Source organism: Talpa europaea, assembly GCF_964194135.1.
Source record: "Talpa europaea genome assembly, chromosome: 14".
Classification (NCBI taxonomy): Eukaryota; Metazoa; Chordata; class Mammalia; order Eulipotyphla; family Talpidae; genus Talpa; species Talpa europaea.
This window is the reverse complement of record NC_140082.1, coordinates 29,310,835-29,337,440: the sequence shown is the minus strand read 5'-3', so window position 1 is coordinate 29,337,440 and position 26,606 is coordinate 29,310,835.

The following is a 26,606-nucleotide window of genomic DNA, read 5'->3' as shown; positions in this document are numbered from 1 at the left end:
TTGCCATTCACTCTGCTTCTGGGAAGCCTTTCTGACTCCCTTGTAACTTCTAGAAGCTCAGTCTCTGAATAGTGGGAGTAGCAGAAGCCACGGCATCAGAAAGATCTGGGTTCAGATCCTAATTCTGCTTCCTACACCTGTAACTTTAGACAACCAAACTCTTCTCAGCATTATTTACCTCATATTTGAAAAAGAAGTCTAGTGCCTATGCCTTCTGCTATTTTCAGACAAGATAAAGTGTACCCTGGAATCCCCCAGCTTGCTGGATATCTATGCTATGACATCTTAGCATCCACAACTAGAGAAAAGGGCAATTGGTGTTTCAAATGTGCACAGTGTGACCAAGAAGCAGGGGTAATCCTCTGCAAGACAAAGATCCATGAGATGGGAGAGACAGGAAAAATAAACCATGGATTTGAAAATGTTAAGTGGGCCAAAGAGGATTTGGAGTATTCATTTAGGAAGGAAAGAATATGAATAGGGAAGTGAAGACTGAGGACATAGAAGTTATTAGAAACATGTTGAGACTGATCAGGCCATGTTGATATCAATTTTCCTCTTCATTAGTTATGCATAGCTCCCATCAACAGGGACAGAGTCCTGCTGTGGCGGGCTTTTTTTGCTAATGACCACTGGAACAAAAGGTTCAATGAAGTCTGGAGGTGTCCCCAGAGGAAGGATGGGGCCTTCTCAGTGCTTTGCAGTTTAACGTGACAGGGGTCTAAAAACAGAGGAGCCCAATTAGGGGCAAGCATCAGATTTCCCTGACACTGTTGAGAGGGTGGTGGGAAGGAGCAATGACAACCAAAAAAATTTACAACAGTAAGATCTTGATGAAGAACTCAGCAAAATACGAACAGGACAGGGAGCCAAACTTGGAAACTGGGTATTTACACAGATGTCTAAAAGAAAAATAAATTGAAGATGGGTTCATCTGTAAGTGCTTGGTCAGAAAAAAACAGAACTCACTTAAGTATTTCAAACAGAGAGGGGTTTAATACAGGTCATAAAGCTGGTGGGATGGCCATGGAGCCAAATGGCAGAACATGGTGTTAGCTGGAGATTAGAAAGGCAAGAAGCTGGGGACATATTCCATACAGTGATAAAAATGGATACTAGAAACTATTTATCACCCCATATTTGAATAACAGCTCTGTAGTCTTTCTGGTCTTTGTGTTGCCCATATATCTAGGCCGGATTACAATCCCAAGGCTGAATTTTATGGCCTGTACTAATATGTAATACCCTGCAGGAGCGGGTATTACAAGGCGGTCACAAGAGTAATGTAGTAAGGGACAGGCTGTGAGAACTGGTCATGTTGTATACAAACCTTAGTGACCATTTGCACAGTGGGCTGGTAAGAGTGGTTCCCCTGCTTATGTCTGTCTCTATGCAGACCAAGGATGTCTTTGCTCTGTACAACTGGCTGACATGTACATAAACCAAGAATTGTGCCCACTGCTTTTTTTCTTAAGCACATGTCAGTAGGGAGGGTGTATCTGTGCTCCAAATTGTGCATCTAATATACCCAACCAGTCTGACAATAGGACAGGGAGTGTTTTCATGGACTGTTTGAATCCCATGAAATGAAGCCATTTGTAGAAGAGTGTATTGAGTGGGCCATTTTTTTTTTAAATAGAGGAATTTTATTTATTTATTTGTTTGTTTGTTTGTTTTGTTCATACAAGCACTGGGTACAGTCAGAAGCACGGGAGGGTGAGAGAATTCACCAGAGCCAGAGCGGGGAGCAGAGCAGGCAGAAGGACCAAAGTACACTGCTGAGGGGAGCAGCGGGCGGCAGGAGAGGTCTGTGCACCATGTGGGACCCTCCTCCGGTGGCCGAGGAGCTGCTGGGGATCGAACCGGCGCTGCAGAGGCCGCGGGCAGCTTCGCAACCCAGCGCTCAACTGCTGCGCCACCGGGGAGGCCCTGAGTGGGCCATTTTGGTTTCCTGAACATCCTGGCATTTTCCACAGGGTCTTGGCATTGAGGGTGGCTTGCAGCCCCTCCATCTTCTTTCTGCCTGCCTGGGTGTTCTTGGATCTGCCCTCTCAGCTCATTCACTCCAGGCCTGGGCTGGGCGAGCTGCACACATGCTGGCTCCTGTGTACCCGCAATGCCCCTATGTCCCTTGTCGTGTAACAGGGAACCCAAACATTCCTCAGTTGATCTTACAGTGGTGACAGCTCTTTTTTTTCCAGAACCCATGGTTTCCATGACAAGAGACTGACAAGTTTTCTGCTCTTAAGAGCCTGCTCCATTCCCAGAGCAGGCTTATCAGGCATTTACACAGCTATGCATCTTCCTTCTTTGGTGCTTACCCTTCACCTAAGTTGGGAGATTCTGTATCAAAAAACAAATGTTTTCACTGAGTACCACTGCTAAGAGCTTTCCATTCTCCCTAAAGTAGGGTGAAGTTCCCAGCCCGAGGAGTTTGTTCCAAGCATTATATGTATCCTACTTGTTCTCTGATCTATACCCAGTAAGTACTGGGCTGTTATGAACAAATTAGGTACTGGGGTTCTCCTGCCTCCTGTCCCTTACCGTTCTTTCTTTCTCACTCCCTCACAGCACACAGTTAAAATTTTCATTTGCAAGAGTCTTACTGCTAGGGCCTCCAACACTTTCCCCTAACCTCACCTTGCCTCCTGGCAGGTGACATTCCAGGTGGTTTCTTAGGACTATGTTCAAGAAGTTTCGCCTGTCTGTGATTGTTGGGAATGCCAAGACCCTCCCACAAATTCCTGCGAACCCAATCAATGGTACACAATCTCTTACACATTGTGATTTACACTTTGCAAGGCATCTTCTTCACACATGTTATTAACTTTATCCTCACACTCATTATTTTTCACAGATGACAAAATAGAAGCCCAAGGATTAGAGGACTTATGCCTACCCACATAATAAAAAGTCAGACTAGGAATCAACTCGGAGCCTCAGACTGACTTCTAGACCCTTCTCTCTCTGTACCATACAAGAGACTAGCCTACCAAGATGTAATGAGTGTGGGTGTTTACAGCATATCTGTCCTTATATGCAAAAAGGTAAATTTACCCAGAAGAACCTGGCAGGAAGGGAAAGGAAGATGAAGGGGGGGGGGGTGCAAAAAGGAGAGGTTTAAATGGACCTCATATTCGACATGAACCCTGCTTTCCTGAGCCTGCCTTTCACTGGCTTCAAGGCCCAGCAACATCCAGAGAGAATTGTCACAGAAGAGTTTGAACTGTTGTTCCTCTATTCCTTTATCTAAGCAATTGTCATCATTTCAGTAAAAGAATCCTATTTATTTTACATATGGAAGAAAACAGGCAATGCATTCCATGACATAAAATTCAGAAACACCTTTGAGAACGTGTCTCCAGAAGCAAGGAAAATATAAACAGCCAGGAAACTAAAAAACTCTGTATAGCAAAAGAGACTGCAACCAAAATGAAGAGACCCCTGCCCCACTGAATGGTAGAAAATATTTGCACATCATACTTCTGATAAGAGGCTGATAGTGAAGATCTACAAAGAGCTTACACAACTCAACAAAAACAAATTAAACAACCTAATCCAAAAATGGGTAGAAGAGCTAAATAGACAATTTTCCAAAGAAGAAATGCAATAGCCAACAGGCATATGAAAAAATGTTCATCATCACTTGTTAGCAGGGAAATGCAAATCAAAGCCACAATGAGATGCCACCTTACTCTGGTGAGAATGGCCCATATTAAAAAAAAAAACCAAACTGATAACAACTAATGCTGGTGAGAGTGTGGAAAAAAAGGAACACTCTGCCACTGCTGGTGGAACGTACATTAGTCCAGTCATTGTGGAAAGCTATGAGGAGCTTCCTCAAAACACTAGAAATGGATCTGCCATATGAACCAGCTATTCTACTCCTAAGTATCTCCCCAAAGAACACTAATTGAAAAGGAAGCCTGCACTCCTATATTTATTGCAGTGCTATTTACAATAGCCAAGATATGCAAACAACCCAAATGGCCCCAAACAGATGACTGGATCAAGAAGATGTGGTATATATACACAATGGAATACTACTCAGCAATCAAAAAGAAGCTCATGTTATTTGCAGCAACACAGATACAGCTGGAGAGGATTATGCTAAAAAGTGAAATAAGTCAGAAGGAAAAAGATAAATATTAGATGGTTTCACTTATATGTGGAATATAGAAAGACCAAACAAAGGGTCAGAAAAAGACAAACCTTGAAAGCTGACCATAGATGTGAGGCTTCATGAGGAGAAGGGTGACAACAGAGTGGGGAAGAACACAAGGGAATATGGTGATGGACTGCGGGTGCTTTGGTAGTGAGAGAACTATGGGACCACCCCTGAGGCATAAAATCATATATTGCCCAAAAATTAAATTAGAAAAAATGGAAAATTCTTTTAAAAATCCTGTTTATTTTAAGGTGTTATTCTTTTTTTTTAAAGATTTATTTATGATACAAGAGCTGGGGTACAGGCCAGAGGTGTTGGAGGGTGAGAATTCATCAGAAACAGAGTGGGGAACAGAACAGGCAAATTCACCAAAGTACACTGCTGAGGGGAGCAGCGGGCGAGTCAGGAGAGGTCTGCTGCACCATGTGGGTTGCTCCCTGGCTGGCCAGGGATTGAACTCATGCTGCAGAAGCTGCGAATTGCTTCATAGTGCGGTGCTTAACCCCTTGCGCCACCAGGGAGGCCCCAAGGTGCTATTTATTCTTTTTTTTTTTTTTTTAATAGAGGCATGATTTATTTATTAATTTATTAGTTTTTTGTTTATACAAGCACTGGGTATAGTCAGAAGCGCGGGAGGGTGAGAGAATTCACCAGAGCCAGAGTAGGGAGCAGAGCAGTTAGAAGGACAGAAGTACACTGCTGAGGCGAGCAGCGGGCGGCAGGAGAGGTCTGCACGCCATGTGGGACCCTCCTTCGGTGGCCAGGGAGCAGCCGGGGATTGAACCGGCGCTGCAGAGGGCGGGCAGTTCACAACCCAGCGCTCAACCGCTGTGCCACCGGGGAGGCCCGCTATTTATTCTTATCTCTCAGTAAAGCTTGGGAATGAGTCAAATGAAAAAAAAAAAAGCATGGACTTTGGAGTTATAATAATATTTCCCGTTTATTATACTCTTCATAGCAGGGGCAGTTATAAGCACCTGACACTCACTAACTCACTGAATCCTCACACTAGTCCTATAAGTACCATTATTGTTTTATTGTATAGATGGTGAAACGAAGACATAGATTAAATAACTTGCCCAAGGTCACACAGCTGATAAATGAGGGATTCAGGATTTGAATTCAGGCAGTGAGTTTCCAGAGTTTGAGTTGTCAATGACTCTCCCATACTGTCAGGGTGCTGCTCAAAATCTCTGAGCTCAGGATCTTCATCTGTAAAATAGGGATAAGTATATACCAAGCGGTTTAATGTAAGAATATATGTTAAGGGCCTCCCCGGTGGCGCAGCGGTTGAGCGCTGGGTTGCGAAGCTGCCCGCAGCCTCTGCAGCTCTGGTTCGATCCCCGGCTGCTCCCCGGCCACCAGAGGAGGGTCCCACATGGCGCGCAGACCTCTCCTGCCGCCCGCTGCTCCCCTCAGCAGTGTACTTTGGTCCTCTGCCTGCTCTGCTCCCCGCTCTGGCTCTGGTGAATTCTCTCACCCTCCCGCTGCTTCTGACTGTACCCAGTGCATGTATAAACCAACCAACCAAACAAATAAATAAATAAATAAGACATGCCTCTAGAAAATTAAAAAAAAAAAAAAGAATATATGTTAAGTGCCTGATACATAGTAGGCACTTTAGTAAAATATTTTTGGCTATTAGTGAATATTACCATCAACTGTTAACTCACCTCACTGTGATCCTGAACTATTATATCATGAGTCTTATCCAATCCTAATCCATTCCACAATGAAAGATCCACTTTATTTATTTTTTTATTATTATTTTTATATTTAAAGATCAGGTTTATTAGGGAAAGGAAAAAGGGACAGGTTTGAGGAGAGCAGCCTCTGTGGAGGGAGGTCAGTGAAGAGAAGTCCCAGCAGGTACAGGTCACAGGCAGGCAGGAGGCTGCTGCCCTGCAGAGGGAGAGAGTTGGTGAAGAGGCACCTGCATAGTCTCAGGTGGGCAGACTGAGTGCTGCCTGAAAGATCCACTTTAAACCAGACCCTTACACCTTATAAATATCCTGACTTTGCCTGCCCCAGTCAGAGATGCTGTTAAGATTGCCAAGTTTTTTAGCCACCTCTCTTATAGCTGCCACATTTGCTTTATCAACACACTGTCTTGGGGATAGTTTATGGCAGTCAGTATTCACTAAGTTACAATTTTATCTTCTACAAGATGTAGTTTCTCTAGTACTCTGTCATTCAATATCTACCCATTCATTCATCCATTGATTGCTTTATTCACTTATTCAACAAATATGTATTGAGTGTTAGTCACCTTAGACTTGCTAAGGACTGAAACAGATACAGCCCTTGTTTTTTAGAATTCACCCTTTACTACAATCTTCTGTTTTTGTTGCTAAAGAAGGTGGAGACTCAGAACCACTTTTAAGTTGAATTTATTTTTAATTGGACCTGTCCGTAGCAAAAAAACAAGCAAACAAACAAAAACACTGGATATCAGCTTTTAAAGCATCAATTTCTGGATTTTGCCAGGGAGAAAAATCCTTTCCTCTACCCTCTTAGGTTCGGTGCCTGGAGGTATGCAAATTTTACAATAAAAGACAGATTGTCAGAAGAAAAGGAATAAAGGAATGCAAATTTAATGAATATTTTACCTGCATGAGAGTTTACAGAAAATTAGTGAAACTCAAAAAGGTGGTTAGATTGGACTTGGGGGTTTATTCAGATCTTCCTTGACATATGATGAGGTTACATCCTAAGGAATCCATTGTGTGTGGAAAATATTGTATGTTGAAAATGCATTTGCACATCTAACCTGCCCAACAGCATAGCTTAGCATATCTTGCCTTAAATGTGCTCAGAACGCTTACATTGGCTTATAGTTGAGCACAATCTTAAATACAGTCTGTTTTGCAATATCATGTTGAATATCTCGGACACAGATGGGCGTCTTGTAAACCTGAGGAGTGAAAACACAAAACACTAGTTCTCCCCTCAGCAGTGTGTTTCAGTCAATCTGCTTGTACCCCAGTTTTTGTATGCATAAAAAAAACACCCTCACTATTTAGAAGTTCCTGGCAGCATGGCATGCAGTAGAGTACGGATCATTTCCTCTTGCCGTTACGTGGCTGACCCTCACTGGCCCAAGAAGATCAAAATGCAAAATTCGAAGTATGGTTTCTACTGAATGTGTATCATTTTTGCACCACAGTAAAGTCTAAAAATTGTAATTCGAACCATCAGAACCATCTACATATCATCTTTGACAAAGGAAAGGAGGTTTTGTAACAGGGTGGTCCCCAGGAAATGGGGAGGTTCCCTGCCCCACCCAAGGGAGGGTGGAGCTGAGCAGGAAAAAGAGAAGCTGCAGAAGAGACTGAGGAAGGGAGCAGGATGGAACCAGGAGACCTGGAGGAGGCGCATGGAGCCTAGAAACACGTGAAGAAACTGCGCTTGTCTTTTGGTCGTGGACTGGGTGACACAGATGTGGGTGAGACCCATGGGGAGGTGACAATGGCAGCTTTTATCTTGATGTTGATTTTGCTCTTTTCCTTCCGGGCTTGTCTGGTTGTTTCTGACCCTTTTCTGTGGGTCCCCACTGAAAGATGCTTTAGACTTGTGGCAGGCTTTGGGGCCTTGCACTGGGCCGATCCCATTTGGATGGACTTTTACCCACGAGGGGATGGGTAACTTTGGGTGCTTGATTTAAAAACTAGATTCTTTGCCTTTCCTGTATTGTTTCCTAATTAAAGTTCCTTCCCATTAAAGTCTCATATGTTTTGTGTTGATGTGGCGGATGGCAGAACCCATTTAGAATAGGCAGGTTTGCGGGGTTTGGGCTGCCCCTCTCCCTGTCCTATAACAGTTTGAGCTTCCAGGACAGTCCACTGTGCAGAAGTGACCAAGGAATATACAGGAAGGCCAGTGGAAGCTAAGGGTTATTTTAGTGAGCTCCATCTATGCAGGCAAGTCTCAGTGCCAGTTTTCCATCTTGGTGATAAAAGTTGCTCTCCTCTTCCTAGCATGGAAGACAAAGACACCTTCATAAAGGGAAATGTATGCCCTGCTTTTAGGCAGAAAAAGGGAGTGAAGAGAGCGCTTCCTTTAACTTATTGATTCTCAATTGACCTCAGTTTAAAATAATCCTTATGCCAAAGTGACATGTTTTGGGGTGCTGTGTCCTGATCCCCTTCAACTTGATCTTCAGAAGGCCAGGCAGCAAGATGTTCTTGGCATAAACCTGCCACTCATGACGATGGGTATGTGGCTCACCTGAGCTGTGCTCCTTTTGCCTCTAAGATGCTTCTTGTGTCCTAGTCCTGGTGACGTGCAGGGACAGGGCCATGGGCCTGGAAGCCATAAGGGGGCGCGAGCCTCCCAGCCAAGTCACCTCTAAACTGATTCCAGGTGTGAAATACTCCACTGGCGCAACACAGCAGGGCCCCCAAGAGGTTCTTTTCCAGGATATATGATCAGTCTGGTAGGTAAGTTGCTCTATCTGATGCATTGCAAGAGATAGGACCTGCCAAACCGGTTTATAAACCAGCTCCTGCCACTTGGGGTGACTGTCACGCCTCTGTTTGAACACAAATCTGGACACCCAATTCTCTCCTGGTTTGATTTTCTTTTAACTTAGGAAGGGCTTTCACTTACTTTCCATTCCTTTTTTATCTTATTTTGCAGCTGGCTCTTAAATATGCTCCAGTCTAGCCTGTTTATCTTGTGAGCTTCAGAGGGCACGGTTTCCCTCCCCTTCCTGCAGCTCCTTTCCCAGTTGATTATTACATCGTTCTTTAGTAATGGGGTTCTGGCTGGCCTTTCGTATAATGCTAAGCCACATTGGGACTGGATATTTTACCCCATTTTTATCACGTGCTTATATCCTGGGCTGTTTTTGTAAGCGTGCCGCTTTTGGATGTTGCTCCTGGTCAGGATAGGGGTCCCAGAATCTGAGAAGATTGGATGCCCTGGGGTGTCAATTGGTCTTTAAAAGAAAGAAGCAAAAGTTGATCACATGCTGACTCTCAGGGCCAAAACAGAGCTTCCTCCCAAGAGGCCAATCAATTTCAATTAAGGAGATTAAAAGCCCCAAGCACAGAGGGGCCTGCTCTGGGGTTTTGAATGCCTCATTCTCCAGCAGCCTGAGAGCAGCCAATGAAACCCAGAAATGCTGGATGGTGTCCTCTAGGACAAGGTCAGGATAATGGTGAGGGAGTAAATGCAAAAGAAGCTCGGGGAAGGGACTCAGTGTTTCCTTACAGGGCTCCACTGGCATTGGGGGCAGGCCTGTTCAGAGTAGGGTGTTCAGAGTAGGGTGTTTAGTATCAGTGTTCAGTCCTAAATCATTGGATTGGCTCTATCCAAGCCATCCCAAACTGAAGGCCCCATATACTCCCAGGCGTTGACCCACCTGGGCACCTGGGCCCTACCTCTGATATGCTCTCTAGTTGGAGAGCAAAGCTGCTTTGCCTCCAAGAGCTGGTTCTCCTGGTCTGTATTGTCTTCTTCTTGGGGGATCTCAGAGGCTCTGTATGAATCCCAGGGTCTCCCCTTCCCTAATTGCTAGGATACGGGGAGCCCAGACCACAGAAAGGCAAGGGAGGACGCACAGCAGGGGGCCTAGTGGAGGAGGGGCTTTGGTTTCATGCAGTCCAAGGCTGAGGTGGTCTCTGCCTCTTTCGGGTTTTGCTTGGCCAAGAGTGAACACGTGACCAAACTGTGCTGGATTTCTTTTTTTTTTTTTAAAGATTTATTCATTTTTATTTACTTATTTATTTATACAAGCACTGGGTATATGCAGAAGTGCGGGAGGGTGAGAGAATCCAACAGAACCAGAGGAGAGAGCAGGCAGACTGACGTAGTACACTGCTGAGAGGAGCAGCGGGTGGCAGGAGAGGTCTGCACGCCATGTGGGACCCTCGCCCGGGGATCTAACTGGCGCTGCAGAGGCTGCGGGCAGCTTCACAACCCAGCGCTCAACCGCTGCGCCACCAGGGAGGCCCAAACTGTGCTGATTTCTTTTGAAGATTCATTGACAAACCTGGGCATCAAGTCCATACCCAGGCATCCATGTGAGCTTCACTTTCTGAGTTTATAAAAAGGCAACTGCCCCCTGCCTCAGAGGACCTGCTGGCTCACTGGAGGTGACATCCTCTGGCCATCCCCCATGCAGAAGGCCATTTTGATTACAGTGGTGCGGACAGATAGGGTGGAAGGCAAAAGTTATGCTCAGCTCCTGAGATCTAGTGACTTGTTCAGAAGCCAATACAGCAACGATATTCTGAAGATTCTGCGAATGTGTTTAGTCCAATGCACGTGCTTTGCAAGTATGGAGGATATGTTGCAGGACAGGGGATTGGGGAAGGATAGAGGAAGGAGTGTGTGGGGGAGCAATGGAGGGAGGGCACTCCTGGAGGGGGTGTGCCCTGAGGCTGGCCGAAACCACAGGTATTTGTTGAACTGAAAGAGGAGTGGCTGGATGGAAGCCAGACATAGTTTTGTGGACAGAAGCAGCTACAAAGACAGGCGTGGATTTCCTGGCCAACTCCAGGAGGTTGAAGAAACTGTTCATTTGCCTTTGGGGTTGAGGTCCTTTCTGGGTCTGGTGATTCCTTCCTTCTTTCTGCTGCTTAGCTTCTGGCTGTTTTCCTATGAACAGAACTCCTTCCAAGCCTTTGGTTGGTTGGTTGTTTGCCCAAAGGACAGGTGATTAGCAAAAATGACCCCATAAGAGGTGTGGAGTCACAGAGCTGGGAACCCTGTCGTATGACAGGTCAGGTGGCTCATGGACTGCCAAGGTCACTTAGTTAATGACAGGGTCAGTCTCCTGCTGTCCTTTCCTACAACCCATGGCCTCCTGGGCCTGCTTTGAACCCTGACCCATTTCTCCCAAGATAATTGAGAAATGAATAACCAAAGCTGCAGGTTTAGGTTTATTGTGAAGAGCTGGAAGGGCTGTTTGGAAACATTGAAAGCATCTGAACCTTTTTTAAAACAACAACGAAAACAAGTCTTGTGCAAATTACATCATGTAAAACATTTTTCTTGATATGAATATGGAAAAATGCAACTTCCCACTTATATTGAGAGGCGGAAAAGTGATGGGGCGCTTTAAGGAATCTTTAAGTTGCTAAGTTAGGACAAGTGCTTCCAGCAGGAATCCTTGCCTTGAGGAGGGACCAGCTTTATGTGTGGGGAGGAAGGGATGGGAAGCACCCAGCCTTCTTTTCTGGGGTGGCTCAGCAGACGGAGGCATGAGGGCATGATGTGGCCGTCAAGTCAGGCAGTGGGAAAGGGGTGGGTATGATGCGCCCAGGGACCATCCTCATGACTTCATTGACTTTCATTCCTTTTTAAAACCCACCTGTCAAATGCCATCACACTAGGGCTGCAACACATGGGTGTGGGGCTGGGTTCAGGGGAGGCATTGTGAAATAATAGGAAAAGTATATATTGTTTTCTCCTCCTGGTTCCTGGCACAGAGAGTTTCTAAAGTCCTTGGAATTTCCTGGGTGATAGGTAGGAATGTCTTTTGTTCTCAGGAGGTGACTCTGCGTGGATCCTGCAGTTCTGGGTGGGGACTGTTCACTTGAATGACCAAGCCACACCCGATCCTTCAGGAAGGGGAGGGGGCTGGAGATTAAGATAATGATCAACCTTGCCTGTGTGCCTTTGACTCCACAAAATCCCAAAAGCAGGGGGTTTGGAGATCTTCCAGATTTTGAACACATTCTTTTTTTTTTTTTTTAGTTTTATTTTTATATTCCCCATACAATTGCAACCCCCTTATTTTGACCCCAACCCCTCCTTTCCCTGCGCCCCCCCCCCCCCCCCCCCGCAGTGTGTCTCTGGGATTTTGAACACATTCTTATGCTTGGAGAGTGACAGGCCCCAGCTCCATAGGGACGGAAGTTCCTTTCCTCAGGACCCTTTCATACCTCACCCTATGTGTCTCTTCATCTGGATGATCATCTGTATCCTTTATCATAATCTTTAATAAACTGGTAAATGTAAGTTCATCCCCTAAATTCTGTTAGCTCTTCTAGCATTGGATCAAACCCAAGGAAGGAATGTGGGAACCTCTGACTATAGCTCTACGGTGTGACAGAAGCACAGATGACACTACGGTTAGTGTCAGAATTGAATTGCGTTGAAGGACATCCAACTGGTATTGCAGAGAATTGCTTGATATGGGAAAAATCTCACATAGAAGGCATGGTGTCAGAAGTCAAGGGAAGCATTGTGAGTGTGAATGTAAGTAGAGAAAAAATAGTTTTCCTACACTGACACAAACATTCAGTCCATAACAGCCAGTGAGGACACGCAGTCAGCAATCCCCTGGCATTTGTGGGATCCTCGGTGCCCAAGGGGTCTGTAGGGACAGGAATGGACACAGTGCAGGTTTTCTATGATCCCATGCAGACTGGGGTAAAGGAGGAGAGAGTCCTGGAGCCCTCAGTAGCTTTTGTAGGTTTTTTATTTTGATTTACCAGGCACATGGCAGGCAGGGGTGCTGGGGGGCCGGGAGGCTGGTAGGCCTCCCAGCCCCCAGTAAGTCTTCACTCTATCTGGGCTCTCTGGCCTTCTCTTGTGTTCTCTCTGCTTCTCTGCTCTCCTGCTTCTGTTTGTTCTTGGCTGCTGCTGGCATCCCCATGACGCCACCATTATAAACTCAGTCTCTCAGCCCAGGTGTACCCACTTCAGGTGCCCACCATCAGGTATGCATTCAGGACCACAGGGTTCCCTCATCTATCCTAATGGCAGGAGGACAGAAAAGCCTGATACTTTTACCTTACCCTATAGGGACACATGAGGGGAGAGGGGAAACCCAGAGAGTGGGATTGGCCCTTAGGACTACAGAGCCCTGAGCGAGGGATTCAATCTGATTGCATGTGGTTTTTGAGGCAATACTTGCAGGTGAAAGGAATTGAGGAAGTGGTGCAGGCAGGGGGAGGAGCTAAGCAAGGATGGCTTCTCTGCCTGATACTGGGGAGCTCCAGAGTAAATTCTACCACAGCTTGTCTGACTTTGAGGCAAGGGGATGAGGCCTTGGTTGACTAGTCCTTGGCTGAGTGCTGCTGGGGTGAGGGTTCTACTGGGAAATTCTTGCTGCCTGAGGGTAGTCTTCTGGAGAGGAAAGTCCTCTTATTAATAGAGAAGGGTCAAAGAGATGGCAGCAGCCTATACTTATGGCAGCTGGGGCTTGGGAGCACAGGTCAGGTAGAGGGAACTGCGGGGGATCCACCAGTGTTCACTGCAGGGACAAGGAGGTCTTCCTCTACTTCTAACCAGAGGGGTATAGGCAGGTAGTTCATGTTCCTGTTCATGAGACCAGTTAAAGAGTATGGAAATGAACCAGTTGGTGCCAGTGCGTTTAAACTTAGAACACATTTGATTGAGAGAGCAGTTTTTTTAAAAAAAGATTTATTTATGCTTATAAGAACTTGGGTACAGGCCAGAGGTGTGGAGGGTAAGAGGATTCACCAGAGACAGAGTGAGGAACAGAACAGGCAGATTGACTGAAGTACACTGCCAAGGGGAGCAGCAAGTGAGACAGGAGAGGTCTGCTGCGCCATGTGGGTTGCTCCCTGGCCGGCTGGGCATCGGACATCAAACTGCTGTTGCAGAGGCTGTGGATAGCTTCATAGGTTGCGTCTTAACCCCTTCACTACCAGGGAGGCCCGAGATAGTAGTTTTTTTTTTTAAATTTTTTTTAATTAATAAATTTTATTTTTATATTCCCCATACAATTGCAATCCCCCCATTCTGAACCCAATCCCTCCCCTCCCGCCCCCCTCCCCCCAAAAAGTGTCTCTGGTTCATAGTTTTTGTTGATTTTGATTTTCACTTTCTTATAGTTATTCATTTTCCTGGTCCCTTATTTAAGTTTTCTAGATCCCTGCTATGAGTGAGACCATCCGGTATTTTTCTTTTTCTTTTTGGCTTATTTCACTGAGCATGATCCCTTCCAGCTCCATCCATGTTGCTGCAAATTGCATGTGTTTATCTTTTTTGAATGCTGAGTAATAGTCCATGGTATATATGTACCACATCTTCTTGATCCAGTCATCTATTTTTGGGCATTTGGGCTGTTTCCAAAGTTTAGCTATTCTAAACAGTGCTGCTATAAACATAGGGGTGCAGGTGTTCTTTGGAATTGATGTTTCTGTGTTCTTTGGGTAAATACCTAGGAGTGGAATTGCTGGATCCTGTGGAACCTCTATGTTTAGTAGGTCCAGAAATCTCCACACAGCTCTCCATAGTGGTTGGACCAGTTTGCACTCCCACCAACAGTGCAGAAGAGTTCCTTTTTCTCCACAACCTCGCCAACATTTGTTGTTGCTCGTTTTTTTAATATGTGCCATTCTCACTGGTGTAAGATGGTATCTCATGGTAGTTTTGATTTGCATTTCCCTGATGGCAAGTGATGTTGAACATTTTTTCATATGCCTGTTGGCCATTCGCATTTCCTCTTCAGAGAAGTTTCTTTTTAGTTCCTCTGTCCATTTTTTGACTGGATTATTTTCTTTGTTGTTGTTGAGTCTCATCAGCTCTTTGCAGATTTTTGTGATCAGTCCTTTATCATTAGTGTTGTGTGCAAAAATTTTCTCCCAGTTGGTGGGGTTTCTCTTTGTTTTTGTTATTGTCTCTTTTGCTGTGCAGAAGCTCTTTAATTTGATGTAGTCCCAGCTGTTGATCTTTGCCTTCACTATCACTGCTTTGGGTGATGTGTCTGTAAAGATGTCTTTGATATGCAAATCACGTAGTGTTTCACCTATATTTCCTTCTATGTATTTTATGGTTTCAGGTCTTATGTCTAGTTCTTTAATCCATTTTGAGTTGATTTTTGTATATGGTGTGAGGTAGTGGTCAAGCTTCATTCTTTTGCATGTAGCGACCCAGTTTTCCCAGCACCATTTATTGAACAAACTTTCTTTGCTCCAATGCATAGTCTTTGCTCCTTTGTCAAAGATTAGTTGACCATAAATCTGTGGGTTTACGAGATAGTAGTTTTTATAAAGTTGTTTTCCAGTAGATTTAAAAGTGAAATTGAAGTCACATGCTATGCTTATGAAATCCCTGAAACCCCTCCTCCAGAAGTCCTCACAATTCAAAGAACATAATTGAAAAGCCACTTCAGTAGAACATAGGCTAGAGAAGAAAATGCACTAGATCTAATCATAATGGCTAACACTCACACAGCACTTACTGCATACCAGGCATAGTTCTAAACACTCATATGCTAACATTTTCTAGTCCTCAGAAGAAACTTATAGAGTAGATACTGTTGTTATTATTATTATTAATTGTTATTTTTATTATCCTGTTGTACAGATGAGAAAATAAAGAGATAAAAGTTAAATGATTTGCCCCAAGTCACATTATTAAAGCTAAAAGACAGACGTTCAACTTCCAGTCCGCCATCCACTTTACTATTTGATAAGGCCTTGTAAGGAAGGGGTTGGTCTGTACTAGAGAAGTTGGCACCCTACCTTGTTCTGGGCTGGGCCATGCCCTGGCCAGGTCTGGCCAGCTGGAGCAGATCTGGTGTTTTCCCGTGTCCTAGATAATCTGGGTTGCCATAACAAAATACCACAGACTGGGTGGCTAAAACAACATCTATTTATTTTCTCATAGTTCTGGAGGTTGGAAGTCTGAGGTCAAGATATGGCAGATTCTGTGCTTTCTGAGGATTCTTTCCTTACCTTGCAGATGACTGCTATCTTGCTGTGTCCTCGTTTGGTGGGGAAAGTGAGAGCACTTTGGTCCTTTTTCCTTTTAGAAGGACACTAATCCTTCTAAAGATTAGTGGGTTCCACCCTCATGATGTCATTGGAACCTGCTCAGCCCACCTCCAGTACAATCACATTGGGATTTAAGAAGCATGTGAGCACCAAACAACCAGTGTACTTGTGGTTTCTGGGGTCCAGTACAGTAAGTCCCCAAGACTGGTCACAGTCTTGGAGCATCTTGAACTGGATATCGGAGGATTTAGGGGGTCTCTGACTCATCATTGTAAAGTGGTAGCAAAGGCCCCTGTGTTTGCTTGCTAGGATTGCCATAACAAAGCCCCACAGACTGGTAACTTAAATGACAAAAGTTATTTTTTTCACATTTTCCCACAAGATTTCTGGATAACTAGAAATCTGAGATCAAAGTGTGGGCAGGACTGAGACCCCTGGGAACCGGGAGGGAAGGACACATTCCTGGCCTCTCTTCTTGGCTTATTGACAACCATCTTCTCCCTGTGTCTTCATGTCATCTTCCCTCTGTGTGCCTGTGTCCAAATTCTTTTTCTGATAAGGACACCAGCTATATTGGATTAGGGCCTACCCTAATGGCTACATTTTAACTTCATTACCTCCTTAAAAGCTCTATCTCCAAATACATTTGCATTCTGAGGTACCAGAATTAGGGCTTCAGCATGAATTCTGGGTGGGGGGGGCAAGTCAGAGTATAAGAGCCCTTCACCCTCTGGTTCGATTTTATCAGCAATGGTATAAGGGGTAAGCCTGCGATCTCCAGATTCCTCCTGATTTTAAACAGATTAAAGCTCAACCTAGAACAGCTCAACCTTCCAAATACAGCTGAATGTGTGACTTAGGCCATGTAATCTTTCCAGGTTAAAATTTATTTATAAAGCACAGATAATGAAAATATCTCCTCAGGTGTTCTGGGCCTTTAGTTATAGTTGCAGCAATGATGCATTACAAAATCAAACAAATTAGTCCTTCAACCAGACAACCCAAGGCAAATGAACCATCATCAAACAAACACCAAGCTTTTAAACGAAGAAAAGACATGATTGTAATGCCTTCCTAACAATGTTGCTTTATTTCTACAATGCAAAGAAAACGACATTAGATTCTATTGATTCTCTTTGAGATCTAATAATATGCTTTATTCAGATCTTATTCACATACCACTTCCTCCATGAGTCTACCTCTGGGGTTGAAATCGGCCAGTTGCAAACAGAATTTGTTCTGCTGTCCTTTGAAATCACAGAAGCAGGACTTCCTTTACAGCACAAACGACACTGAGCTTTCTTTGGGAAACAAGGCAAAGTTGTGAGGAGGAAATCTCACTTCTGTACAAAACTGAAAGCACATCTAACTGTAGATTTATTTGATTATCTTTCTCTGGTCTAATCAGTTTTAGGAATATTTTCTATTGGTATCAATGAGCCAATAAGAAATCCAGGAGAGAAGTGTCATAACTCACAGAAACAAGGCTGTTCATTTAAAAAAAAAAAAACATTGAATTAATGTTCATACAATGGAGTCAAATTATTTATACAGATGCTATAGGTTTTGCATCCCTAGAATTAGTTAGCATTCAGAGTATAGTAAATTGTCCCTGACTTATTGTGAAAAATCATCTCAAGAAAGATTTTTTTTCCAGTAGAAAAGTATGCAGGTGACACTTGGAACTTATGGGAACTGTTCTGCAGGTACATACTCCAGAGAACTCAACAGATGAGAGAGGTCACAATGCATGTCAGAGTGGGTGGGGAAGGTTTTCATTTCTTTGGGGCAGTGTTATAATGATACCTGTGAAGTCACTTCATCTCCGAACCTCATTTTTTTAATCTATAAAATAGGTTCCAAACCTATTTTTCTGTAAATAGTAAATGAGATAATGCATGCAGAATGTTCTATATGAGTTCTCTCGGGGTTAAGAATCCAATAAATGTCTGCTTTTATGTATTATTAATATTACTATTATTATTACAGAGAATCTTTACATATTTACATTTCTCATCTGCAGACAAATCACAAAATGCATGAAATTTGTTGGAAAAAAGAATAAGTCTTGGGTCTCCTTGATACCTGTGCTCTCTCATTTCTAAGAGGATAACAAGTTTGACAAGTGTTAGTGAGCGTGTGGAGACATCAGAACACTTGTGCTTTGCTCGTGGGCATGTAAAATGATGCAGACTCCATGGAAGACTGTTCTGTGGTGTCTCAAAGTCAAACGCATAGTTACTATATGATCCAGCAATTCTACTCCTAGGTATATGCCCAAAGATTGAAAATGTGTCATTCATACAAAACTTGGTACACCAATGTTCAAACCAGAGTTATTTATGATAGCCCCCAAATGGAAATACCCAAAGGCTTATCAACTAATGAATGGACAAATTGTGGGAATAACTATGCAAAGGAATATATGGAAACAAGCAACAATGAAGTATTGACACATACTATGCAGATAAACCCTGAAAACATGCTGTGTGAAAGAAACCAGCCACAAAGACCACGTATGTATGATTCCATGTTTATGAAAGGTCAGAATAGGCAAATCATAGAGACAGGAAGTAAATAGTGGTTGTCAGGGCCTGGGAAGGAGAGCAATAATGGGGAGTGATTAATGAGTACAGGATTTCTTTCTAGAATGAAAAGATAGGTGCATCATTTTGTGAATATACTAAAAACCAAAATCACTGTCTTAACAGTAATGTTTCAGTTCTTGATATAAGTTCTAGTATTGCAGTAACGTGTGCGCTCTACCATTCTACTGTAACAGGGCCTCAGGGATGGGGATACAGCATCAAGTAGCACTTGGGCTGAATGCCCAAGAAGCACTCTGGGGAGTTGCTTATATAGGCAAAACGGGAGGGGTTAGGTCTGCTCTATGCAAATGAGGTTTTCAGTTAGTACAATTCTGATTAGTGAAAAGCTTGTCAAGTCGTGATTGGTCAAATTTTGATGCTGGACTGGAGATGTCTGCTTGATTTCACTTCCTTTTGGGCTGCTGACAAGTCTGTGCATTCCCAAACATGGGGAGCTGACAGCTGGACATGCCTAAGACCTAAACTTCAACAGCCTCCTAGCTTTGGTTGTTACACAAACTGGGCATGCCTCTATGGTAGTTTTTCTTGTTTCATTTATCTTAATGTTTCTCTGCCCTGTATGTAGGAGTTGGAGTTACGCCCCCTGGGATCAAACTTTGACTAAAAACTCCTCTTTAGTTATGTGCACTGAAACACATTGTCTTACTTTTTTTTTTTTAAAGATTTATTTATTTATGCATACAAGAACTGGGGTACAGGCCAGAGGTGCGGGGGTTGAGAGGATTCAACAGAGACTGAGTGGGGAACAAAACAGGCGGATTGATGGAAATACACTGCTGAAGAGAGCAGCTGGTGGGACAGGAGAGGTCGGCTGTGCCTTGTGGGTCACTTCCCTTGCCAGGGCGCGAACTCATGCTACAGTGGCTGCAGATAGCTTCATAGTGCTGAGACTTTAACCCCTTGTGCTACCAGGGAGGCCCATCACTTTTTTCATTGTTAAGTGGGAATAATAATGGTTTCTATTTCACAGGATGGTTTTGTGGAATACATGAGTCAACTGTGCTTTTCAGCATTAGACCAGTGCCTGGCATGTGTGGCCAATACTTGTTGGCTCATGTTCACAAAGATCTGCTGCTGTGGGTGAACTTGACAGTCACAACCTGTTTTCCAAAGCCTATCCTGCCAGGTCAGTGCAGAATTACACAGATGAATAAGAAGCACTATCTGACTGCTACGGTGTGAATTGCTTAGGTTCTTGTGTTCATTTCCAACACCAAACCACCCTCTGTGTTTCATTTTTCTTGGGTAGCCACTGTTTCCAAATCCCAAAGGCCCTGGTGGTATTGTTTTTTTTTTTTAAATTATGTGTCAAATGCACTTACACCTCAGATGGGTTTCTTTCTTGTCTTGCAACTAATACATTTTTTATAAAGCATTGTCTCCAGTTTCTTTTCAACCTTCAGAGGGTATCCTTTTCCTGTTAAGCTATAGAATGATTTCCCGCCTTTAAAGCATTAACCTCGAGAGTCCAGTAAAAAGGTTCAATGTACATATTACTAGACTAACAACCAGTCATTTATGCGGGATCTCAGAAACTTGTATTTCAGGAGTTTACATGGACATTTCAGGTATTTCTAACATCCAAGCAGCAAGCATTACATACATATACACATATGTAGAAAACTCAGGATTTTCTTCCTTTACCTCTCTTCATTTTACCAAATGATACATGTTCATTTTGGAAAATTTATACAATTTAAAAAAAATCGCATATAATTCCACTGAGAGAACCACTTTTAACAACTTTTCTATTTCTTTCTGTGCATGCATATATTTCCTTTACAAAATATGGTCAGGCTGATGGTTAAGTAACACGTCGTCTACACATTTTTAAGGATGTAGGTGGCTGTAGGTTGTATATATTTTGGATATGCTGCAGTTTGTCTATATTTGAAGTTATTACAATTACTATGAAATCTTACTGTAGAAAATTAATGTGCTTCTGAAAGTTAAAAAAAAAATCATGATCTGACTGAGCATATAACTTAACAGTAAATATATCATGAGTATCTTTCTGCCACTAAATATTCCTCTACATTATTAAAAAATTTTAAAACAACTTCCTTATTGCAAAAGCAACACATTTTTATGACAGAAAAAATAATTTAGGTAAACTAATTAGGAAAAATTCACAGTACCCATAATTTCATCATCCAGAGATAGCTATGATCAAGTTATCTATTTGTCCTCTTAGACAACTTTTGTGAGTTTGTGTATTTAAAAAACACCAACAACTTGTAGTACATATTGTTCCTTGTGCTGCTTCTTTCAATGTTCAATGAACTGACTCTGGGTCTCTATTTGCATCACTTAAAATGGCTGCATGACATTTCATTTTAATTAAAACTATTGTTGCATTTGTAAATATTGCATTTGGTGGCTTAGGGGTTAAATCTCAGCTTTGACACTGCTACAGCCCAGCTGACTTCTTCTGTCTGCATGCTGCTCCCCTCAGCAGTGTATTTCAGTAGATTTGCCTGTTCTGTTCCCTACTCTGTTTCTAGTGAATACTCTCACCCCACCCTCTGCACCTGATCTACACCCCAGTTCTAAACAAATTTGATTTGAACTGACAAACTGCCCTCAGAAATACTGTAACAATGAACAAGCCTAAAGACAGTGTATGAGTTTCTTCACCGGAAACATTGGCGCTATCTTTCTCTCAATATTTGCAAATTGCATAACCGATATATTTCATCCTGTATTTTAATTTGCATTTCTTGGTTTAATTCTAGCATTTTATATTTATTGGTCATTTGATTTATGAGTTGAATATATAACAAGTATAATATTTCTTTTTTTTTTTAAAGATTCATTTATTTATTTATACAAGCACTGGGTACTGTCAGAAGTGTGGGAGGGTGAGAGAATTCACCAAGCCAGAGCCGGTAGCAGAGCAGGCAGAAGCACCGAAGTACACTGCTGAGGGGAGCAGCGGGCAGCAGGAGAGGTCTGCGGGCCATGTGGGACCCTCCTCCTGTGGCCGGGGAGCAGCCGGGAATTGAACTGGCGCTGCAGAGGCTGCAGGCAGCTTTGCAACCCAGCGCTCAACCGCTGCGCCACCGGGGAGGCCCAAGTATAATATTTCTTAAGAATCATTTATTTTGTAAATATTTTTCTCATTTTGTCATTTGCTATTTAATATTATACAATTTTTGAAGTATGGTTTAAAATTTTTAGTTAATGAATTCATTTTTTAATTAATGACTTCTTCCTATGGCATCATATTTGGGAAGTCCTCTCTCCTGAAGTTTATATAAACATTAACTTTTCCAGGATCTTTGTGATTTTGTTTTATTTTAATCTTTGAAACATCTGGAATTACCACATGGAGAGTAAGGTAGGAAAGTCTAATTTTATTATTATTTTTAAAGATTTATTTATGCATACAAGAGCTGGGGTACAGGCCAGAGATGCAGTGGATGAGAGGACTCACCAGAGACAGAGTGGGGAGCAGAACAGGCAGACTGACTGAAATACACTGCTGAGGGGAGCAGTGGGGGAGACAGGAGAGGTCTGCTGCACCATGTGGATTGCTCCCTGGCTGTCTGGGGATTGAACTCGTATTGCAGAGGCTGTGGATTGCTTCATAGCGCGGTGCTCAACCCCTTGCACCACCAGGGAGGCCCTTATTCTTTGTTGAGATAGAATTCACATTATATTATACACATACTATAAAACTTAAACTTTTAAAATGTACAATTCAGTGGCTTTTAATATATTCAGTTGTACAACCATTACCAATATCCACTTTTAGAACATTTCTATCACCCCAAAAAGAAACCCTGTATCTATTGATAGTCACTTCCCCTCTTTAGCTCCCCCTCCCAACCCTAGGCAACCATTAATTACTTTCTATCTCTATGAATTGGCCTTTTCTTAACATTTCATAAAAATGGAATCATAGAATATGTGGTCTTTATGTTTGGCTTCTTTTATTTAGAATGATGTTTTTAAGGTTCAGCCATGTTAGCTTGTATCACTACTTCATTTATTTTTTGTTAGTGAATAATACTTCATTGCATAGATAACCAAATTTTATTTATCCATTCATCAACTGATGGGCATACAAGTAGTTCCAATTTTTGGCTATTATGAACAATGCTGCTGTGTATACAAGTGGATACAAGCATTTGTATACAAGTGGAAATAACCTTTCAAATCTCATTCAAGTTACTTGTAACTGTTCAACATTTTGAGGAATTGCCAATCTGTTTTTCAAAGAGCCTGTACCATTTCCCACCAGCAATCTGTGTGAGTTCCAATTTCTCCTCATTCTCACCAACATCTGTCTTGTGTCATTTTTATTATAACCATCTTGGCAGATGTGAAGTGGCATCTTATTGTGGTTTTGATCTGCATTTCCCTAATGACTAATGACACTCAGCCTCTCTTGGTATGCTTATTGGCCTCTTGACCATTTATATATCTCTTTGGTGAAAAACCTGTTCAAATATCTTGCCCATTTTTAAGTTGGGTTTTTTTGGTCCTTTTTATTATTGTAAAAGTCCTTTATACATTCAGATACATGTTCTTAGTGAGATACATTGTAAATTTGTTTTCCCTTTTTGAGTTGTCTTTTGCTTTTCTTGTGTCCTTTGAAATACAAATTTTTAAAATTTATAATGTCCACTTATCTACTTGTATTAAATGTGCTTTGTGTGTCACATCTAAGAAACCATTGTCTGACCCAGAGTATTTTGTTTATTCTTCAACCTGTGTAGTTTTATGAAATATTTTGATGGGGAAAGATATGGTAGGAGATTAAGTTTCTCACACTTTTTTCTTATCACAATTTTAAAACCATTTCTTGACTTTTTTCCCCTGCATTCAATCTTCCGAATTAATTTGGACTAGTTGTGTCAACTTCTACCAACATCTCCTCCTTCCCATCTCCAACGTCATTGGGTACTTTCCAATCAAAAGTCCTTTCTTGGTCTTTGAGAATTTGTTCAATTTCTAAAGCTATAAGTTATAATGCTAGTCTAGTCAAGGAACATTTTGGCTCTTTTTCATAATGGGCAGCATTATGACTCCTAGTGTCTAGGAGTCACCAGACATTTAAAATATGCCCACTATGGTGGCCTCCCCGGTGGTGCAGCGGTTGAACACTGGGTTGCAAAGTTGCCCAGTTGCCCGCAGCCTCTGCAGAGCCGGTTCCATCCCCTGCTGCTCCCCGGCCACCGGAGGAGGATCCCACACAGTGCGCAGACCTCTCCTGCCACCCGCTGCTCCCCTCAGCAGTGTACTTTGGTCCTTCTGCCTGCTCTGCTCCCCTCTCTGGCTCTGGTGAATTCTCTCACCCTCCCGCGCTTCTGACTGTATCCAGTGCTTGTATAAATAAATAAATATATCTTTAAAAAAATAAATAAAATATGCCCACTCCCCCATGACTGGTGAGCCAGTTCCTCTGGAACAAAGGGAGAGACCAACCGTGATTATTGCCCCCAGGAAATTACTAGTAATGGAGGTGGGTTGGGCAAACACTTGGATAGTATATAACACAAACCACAGAAACAAACAAAATGTCAAGAGTCAAAGCTGGGCCTCCCCTGGTGGTGCAGTGGTTGAGTGCTGGCTTGCGAAGCTGCCCGCAGCCTCTGCAGCGCCAGTTAGATCCAGGCCAGCAGCCTGGTGAGGGTCCCACCTGGTGCGCAGACCTCTCCTACCCCCCGCTGCTTCCCTCAGCAGTGTATTTCATCAGTCTGCCTGTTCTGCTCCCTGCTCTGGCTCTGGTGAATTATCTCACCCTCCCGTGCTTCTGACTGTACCCAGTGCTTGTATAAATAAATAAATAAAGCTTCCAAAAAAAAAAAGTCAAAGCTGCCCACAGTTATAGGTCCCTATTACAGGGCGTGTCAGTGAGTGGTAGGAGCAGAGGAAGGTGGCATTGCTTCATATCAGTGAAATATTTCTTTTAAGAACAGTGTTATGTCACGGTGTTTGTCACAAGAAGGGGTTAGGATTAGTGTGGGGTTGACCAAGTAATTTTTGATGTCCCTATCCAGAAGTTAGAAAGATATCACTTTTAGAGGATGCTTAATTCAGTAACATACAGAGTGAGTGCCATCTAGTTTCTTCCTCCCTTCATGACTAGGGTATAACAGAAAGTAGTTTTTCAAACAGAAATATGCAATTGGCCCACCACTTCATTGAACCAATTTAGGATGCTCAATTTCCTTTGTAGAAATTGATTTTCACTCCATATTCACATTGAGGGCCCTCTACTTTCTGAATCTGTTATGGCATTATGGTGGAGAGTTTGTACAACTGGAATTCAAGAGAGCCGGTTTTTGACCAGTTCCTCCATTTAGCACATTCTCATCAGCTGCATTTTGGGAAATCATTTTAAAGGAATTATCTAAAGCAGCTTAAGTTTCAAAGTTTAGGTTTAAAATATACTTCAATTTATCAGCATTATCAGACCAGCCCCCCCGGCCCTCAAAACAAGAACAACCACTCCACAATTTAAAAGACCCTAAAGTATCAAGTCTATTAGGAATATGAGTATGTGTACAGCACAACCTACTTGGTTTTAGGCCCCCTGAGTTCCAGTTCCAGATTGTTCTTTGGGTTTTCATTATGACTCTTTTGCATTCTTTTAATTTCACTGATAGCACAATGGAAATAAAATGAACCAATATATGTATGTATATGTGTATGTATATGTGTGCATATATATGTAGTTTTAGGGGAGTGACCAATTTCATTTTTTTGAGGACACAAAATAGAGGAGATGAATTGTGTAAATTCAAAGTGTGGCTCTGTCTCATTAGTCAATTTCTCATGGCATACACCCAGCATCTCTTAGTTGGATCTGTTGACACAATTTCTCCACTATTTATGGAGTGGTGATACAGGATCAAAGGAAGTCCACATGATCTAAGCCCATGGGACACAGTAGAGGGAGAGAGTAAAACCTACTATCTCTCAAGGCCCCAGTTCACTCTTCTTTTTTTTTTTTTTAAAGACTTGTACAGTTTATTTTTATTTATTTATTTTTTAAGATTTATTTATTTATTTGTACAAGCAATGGAAACAGTCAGAAGCACGGGAGGGTGAGAGAATTCACCACAGCTAGAGCGGGGAGCAGAACAGGCACACTGACGAAGTACACTGCTGAGGGGAGCAGCGGGTGGCAGGAAAGGTCTATGCGCCATGTGGGACCCTCCCCCGGTGGCCGGGGGAGCAGCTGGGGATCGAACTGGCGCTGCAGAGGCTGCAGGCAGCTTTGCAACCCAGCGCTCAACCGCTGTGCCACCGGGGAGGCCCCCCAGTTCACTCTTGCCAGGGAAGAAGACATCATTAAAATATGTTTTCACTGGGGCATGAAATCTTAATGGCCTTACAAAGAAGATCCCAGACACCATGGAGCTCAGATTAAAGTGCAAAAATTTTATAAGTAAACATGGCAATTTCAGAGAACTCTGACATGAAGGAACTGAAAGCCTATGGCTTGATGGATGGAGATGGGTGACTCCTTGTGATGGAAATCCCTTTGTAATGAAGTTCAGTTGAGACTTGGGTCATGAGGAATGAATCGTCGTGCTCCAAAGCTTGATTGACTCTAGTTTGGGATAAAGCTACAAGTCTCTTTCTTGAGTTTAGGAACACAAAGGTGCCTTATATGCTGGTGTTCCCCTGGGCTTCACATGTTTTCTGGTGAATTCCGTGCCAGCAGGAACTTTGGCTCCCTGCTGTGCTCCCCCCCCACCCCGCCCCCAAAGCACCAGGCACACCCCAAGTACAGCAAACACTTACCAAATGAGCAAACAGAGTAACATCCAAACTCATCTGCCATCCTTCTCCAAATCTTCTTGAGCTCCCAATCTCAGCACAGGTAACACCCACATGGTCCCCCAGAGACCTGAATGTCAGCTCTGATACTTCTCCCTCCTCCCTAAAGCTGCGCTTTTCTCCTCCACCCCAAACTAGTCTGTTGGTTCTATTTTTAACAAGGGATTTTTTTTTTATTAAAAAAAAATATAGGGGTCTCCCTCCTGGTGCAGGTGTTAAGGACAGCGCTGTTGAACTGTTGCCAACCACTGCAGCTTGAGTTCGATTCCCCTGCCAGCAAGAGAGGTGACCCACATGGTACAGCAGACCTCTCCTGTCTCACCCACTGCTCCC